Source organism: Ammospiza nelsoni, chromosome 13 (genome assembly GCF_027579445.1).
Source record: "Ammospiza nelsoni isolate bAmmNel1 chromosome 13, bAmmNel1.pri, whole genome shotgun sequence".
NCBI lineage: Eukaryota > Metazoa > Chordata > Aves > Passeriformes > Passerellidae > Ammospiza > Ammospiza nelsoni.
This window is the reverse complement of record NC_080645.1, coordinates 6,779,001-6,785,000: the sequence shown is the minus strand read 5'-3', so window position 1 is coordinate 6,785,000 and position 6,000 is coordinate 6,779,001.

Genomic DNA, 6,000 nt, shown 5'->3' with positions numbered 1-6,000 from the left:
GCTAGAGCAGGAGTCAAAAAGGAAAGGGGGAGGAAGGGGGAGGAAGTAAATAAATAAATAAACAAATAAATGTTTTGAGGTCATACCCCACAAGACCCTGAAGTGAAGCACCATTTCTATTATCAACTTCCTAAGGAAAAAATGGAGCATAAAGAAAAACATTTATTAGTATTTAAGGCTGCAGAAAATTTGTGTTCTATTTGCTCTTTTAAAAGATATAATGCCATGTAAGTGTTTCTAATTCACCTCCAGTTGGACAAAATAACAGAACCTGTCATTCAAAACCAAAGTCCTTTGTCTCAGTCAAAGCCTAATTTCTAATATTTAATTTGTGATGTGTTCTGTTGGTTTTGTTTTCAAACAGAGAATATGATTTGCAGGGTTTCTGAGATTTCACATGTCCTAAGCAGCAAAGTGCCCTATCAAAAGAGGGATTTCCAGTAGGAAATGCCAAACATCATTTGTCCTCAATATCAGGAGCCTGGTGCTCCATCAAGTTACAGTAACTAAAACCTAGAGGTTATGGCCCAGAAGAAAACAACTGTAGAATACAGTGGATTCACATATTTGTGAAGTTCATGTCTCAGGCAAAGCTGAGACGTCACAGATGAAAATGTATGACCTTTCTTTGTGTAAGTGAAAGCCATGTTATACACTACTGAATATTGCTACCAACCCAGGGACCTGCTATTGGTATTTATCATTCTGCCACCTTGCTTCATACTCTCTGAAACACAGAGAAAACACTTTTATCTGAGCAATCAGTGAAAGGTTAGCATTGCATTAACGGGTTAAATGTATGAATGAATCATGAAATACAAATTAGCACAAAATGCTAAAATAAAATCCTATGCAAAATGCTTTTATGAAATGCAGATAACATGCATGCTGGTACCCCAGCCTCAGCTGCCTTGATCTCCTTCTGTACCTCAAATCCACAAATTATATAATTCCAAATTTTGCATGGGGAAATCTAATGCTGCATAGCATGTGTGCTATTGTCATATCCACCTGCAATTTGCATATCATGAACTACACAACTCCAGCACTAAAGCTGGCACACCTTACTGCTGCAAAAACCTACAGATCTGAACTCTGTGAACAGCCTTAATTGTAGACGCAAACAACCACGGCTTTTCCACTGTCATTAGGAAAGTGAAAAGTGCCAAATAATTAAACTGAGACAGGGCAGATTTCAGAGGTGAGCTCTCTGCTCTGGAGGCCCAGGACCAGCCCACAGCTGCTGTGTTAAAGGGGCAGAGTCTGTGAGCATTCGAGCCCAGAGCTCGAGTGACACTGGGGCATTTCTTGGGAAGAGTGAAAAAGTAGAAAGTGATTAACTTTTGGGGTCCATTTTTCCACTGCCTAAGCTGAAAATCGGAAAAAAAACCCCAAAAGAACCCAGAATTTAACTCACACAGCGCAGTCTAAATGCAAATTCACAGTAAGGATTAACCTGTTCATCTCTTTCCAGCCACACCCAAAACAAGAGCTCTGGCAACTTGGATTTTGTCATCTTGATCAAGCAGGGTTGATTTCCTGAAGCAATAATGAGATCCAGTACCAGAAAACAAGATCTTTGGCAGGAAAGCCCAGATCCATCTTTGGATTCAGTAAGAACACTGTTAAGTTTGAAGAGGGTGTCAGGGGACTTCGGGTGACAAGGGTGCAGCACAAACACCTTCACTGCAGCAGTTCTGTGTGATCGCACCCTGCCTGTGCATCTCCACCCTACAACTTCTGAATCCACAGGCTCATTTCAACCAAGTTGACAGAAGGGTCAAAAGTTCAAAGATAATCAAGTTCCTACACATTGTTTGAGCGCACCGTATCCAAAAAGAAAAGAAAAATCTTTTTACTGACCTTGGGAACACTTTCAGAATGACCTCATACCTTATCAGATATCAAAGAATCTGTAGTGATATGATTGAAAACACGCCAAATATAGAAAAAGCTGGAGGACAAACAGCTTCTGGACATTAACATCAAGTAATAATAATAATATATAAATGTATGGCAAATCAGACTTTAACAACCTCACTGAAACTACACATTTTGACATTTGTAAAAACTACTTAAGAGCAATTTATTTCAAAGCATAGAGGAAAGGAGATGAGAACAGTTAACATCCCTGATTCAGTTATGCAGGGCATTTGATCATCTACAGTTTATATACTTAATAAAGGTTGCAAAACTTTATTATGTTCCCAGCATTACTCAGCTCCACCAGCATGACTCTGTATTTGTATTCCTGAACTATCCACATTAGGCATTCCAGATGGATTTTCCTTGTTTTCAGACTGCCTGCACTCACAATGCAAAATTCTGTGTTAACTTGAAGTATCCTCTCACACACTCATAAATATATGCATATTTATACCCACATAAAATATAACTCTGCCACTTTAGTCTGTGACAGACTGTACAATAATTAGCATTGTCAATTACTAATTATACCATGGCCACAGCTACAGTTATGAAAATGCAGCAAAGTAACAGCTTTGATAATTTCAAAGAATTACACCTTTATTCTGTCTCATTTGAATATTCCTACTTTTATCTATTCTTATAAATGCAGAAAAGCAAGAACAATAGGTAACATTTTCAAAGCCAAATTTAAGGACACACTGTTCAGGCCCCTTGCTGCTAAAAGAACATGTCTCCCTCATTCTGTCTTTTTTTTTTAAATCAGTTAAATATAAACAAATTAACTTCCTATGCATGTTGCTTCTGAGAGAATTACTTTTCATTTTTAGAGTGGTTTTCCATCACTACAAACCTTTTCCTTTCCCTTATGCACCAGCAAACATACTGATACAATTTAAAGGTCATGTTCTTTTCAAACTGACAGGGCCCTCCAAAATTTTGACGAGAGTCCCTCCAAGAATCACACCATACAAACGGAAAGGAATTAAGTAAAGCATCACTTGATGTAGGCTCAATCATGTGAACTGATTAGAAAATGTAACCATGGAGAGAGGTGATTCAAAGTGTGACGGACAACCTTTCAAAGAAAGGAGATGTCATGTTGATAATAATAAGCAAGTACCTGACATTGAAGGAGGGGGTGAACACAGAGGGTCAATAAAGATATAATTGCCTTCAGCTACTAAAAAAAAAACAACACAAAACAAACAACACAAAACCCCACAACAAAGCACCAACCAAAAATCCAAATCTCCTTTCTAGCTTTGGTTTCTTCACACACCAAGATAAATATTTAAAATGATCAGAGCATTTTGTCTGTGTAGTTCAAGTTAAGTTTTAGCCAAAAAATACTGAAAAATGTATTAATAACATTCCAGTTGCTTAGCTTGTTCTTTCACCCAGTAAAAAGGATACCTTGAAGTTCAAAGCCAAATATAAAGAGTTTGTCTTATAAGGTTATATTGATACATATTGATCTGCATTACAAGTTAGATCATATTTAAGAAAATAGGACTGGCTTTGGATTGTAATACCCACATCATTCAAAGAAATGCTACAAGCAAAAAGTAAATGTGCTTTTGAAAGATATGGCTCATCAGGGAGATGATGTACATTTTAAAGAGAGCAAGTCTAAATCTTGGAGGGAAACACAGTAGGAGCTGGTTTAGGACAAAAATATCTCTCCACAAAATAAAAGCAACAGTTACCGTGTGTTCTCAACTTCAGAGGAATCTGCAGCCCAAAAGAATACCCCACCCTCCACCACATTTAATCAATATAAAACTCAGTTAAACTCAAGAAAAAGGTAAAAATAATTGAAAAGTATCATATTCCTGTCCTCTTTTTGACAGTAAACAATATTTAAACTATTTTTAAAATTATTTATTTCTTTCATAGTTCTCTAACTGCTGGTCTTTCCTTTACCATCAGTTGCTATGATTTGTGGCATTCAAAACAGATCCAGCATGTCATGAACTATTATGGTAACAATTTAAAAACATTACATCCAAGATCATTTTAATGATAAGACCTGTCTTCTCTTGTCGATATTAAAATGCATATAATGTATATGAATAAATGGAATCTTAACTGATTTAGATACTATATTCTTATTGATGTCAAAGAGGTCAGTGAACACATCTAATGTCTTAGCCAACCATGGATTGAAGATTACACTTACATAAAAATAGACGTGGAGTCTTTCTCCTGTAGCACAAATTCAGCCCAAATTTGCACCAGGTAGGGTAACTTAAATAGTTCAGGCAAAATAATTCAGAGGTACAAGTCAAGTTCTCACTGGACAAATGCCCATTTCATCAAGAAAGTAATAAACCATGGCACCCATGACAAACTCTGACGCTATTTGCTTGACACAGTGCCTGTTCAAGGCTTGTCCATGTGTTGCAGATTGAAAGCTGCAGGACACAACCAAGGTGACACCCCAGTCATACAATCTACTGCCTGTCTTGGAGAGAAACAAGGTTTTACTGCAATCTAGGTCTTTTGCAATTGCTCCCTGGACTGCTGGCTAATGAGGTCAGACAGTACTGTCCATTCTAGACATATTCTTTCCAGGGTATCATCTCTCCAAGAGACATTCCATGAGGACATACCCTCAAATATGCCATCAAAGCAAATTATAATGATAGAATTTATTAACATTTTTTATGAGGCAAAAGGCATACTTCTAAGGAAACATGAAATAAAAATGAGACCAAACAGCAAATGAATTTCTGAAACTATGTAGTAGATGTTGTTATGCCACTGGAAAGCTTTTTTTACATGCAAGGACAAAAGCTGAGGTTAAGATTTGCAGACACCCCTTACCAGAGATCTTAACCAGACCTCCTTTTTTTAGCAACCAAAAGCCTCCCCACACAAAGTGAGTGATCATGTCTCTGCAGACACATCTGTATGGGAGACTGACTTTCCTTCTTTCTCGTTTAGTTCCATACCTCTGAACACTTTCTTTCTAAAAAGAAAAGCTGAGACTGAGATCACTTAAATCAGTAGATGAATACCACAGTTCCTCAAGTTGCACAATGGGTGGTGGCCCAGAGGGGCTCAGTTGTCTTTAATGCAATTTACACTCTAAAAAACAGTGACCATTGGGTTTGTGGCCAATACTGGGCAACTCCATACTTGATAGAAAATATAGAGACACAACCTGCAGCAGCCTCCACTGGGGGAGGTCAGGAGTGAAGTCAGAAAGCAAAAGACTAAAAAGGAGCAAGACGGTGGAGAAAGGACATAGGATTTATAATACAAAGAAATTAACAATCAGAAAGGCATGACACAGGAATTTTTGGCTGTAGTGTCAGAGAGGGGTAACAGGCAAAAGATGTAAGAAAGGATTGCTCACCCTCTGTTCAGGCACATGGCCATGGCACTGGTCATAGGCTGTACCTACACCAGCATCTCAGTCCAGAACAGTGGTACAGCTTTGGGTGAATTTATTCCCTCTTATTGTACTTGGCTTTGTTAATAAAACTGTTTTGATGACCTGATTCCAGATTCCTTTTGTAGGCCAAAAAAAAAGAAAAACCAGAAGCTCTACCAGATGTGTACCAGATGTGCTCCATTAGTCAATGTAAGTAAAAGGTGCAAATCAACAACTGTTTCTCAGTCATCCCCAAATGCAGACAGGATGGGGACGTTTGGTTCCAGTGGCCACACTAACCATGGTCTAAAGTAAAAAATCTCAAAACATACTTACTGTAGATATGAAGCCTCAACACAAATAAATTTAAATTGATGCATTTATAAGGAGCCCAATTCCTTGCCAATGCAGAGAGTGTCTTAGAAAACTTAGGTGAAATTGAGATTTCAACCTCTGTCAGAGGAAGGTGACATGCTTTTGGACATTCTTCCTTGAGCATGTGCCAGATGACAAAATCATTTGGAACATGAGATCTTATTTTCAAATTACATGTTTAATCATCTTCCTCACAGAAGATTAAATTCTGATGCAAATGGAAAGGGATGGAGCCATCCCATCACTGCCTGATGTTCCCTGCTAAAGAGAATGGGAAGGGCAAAATGCAAAAAAAGAAGCCAAGCATTTAAGGGAGA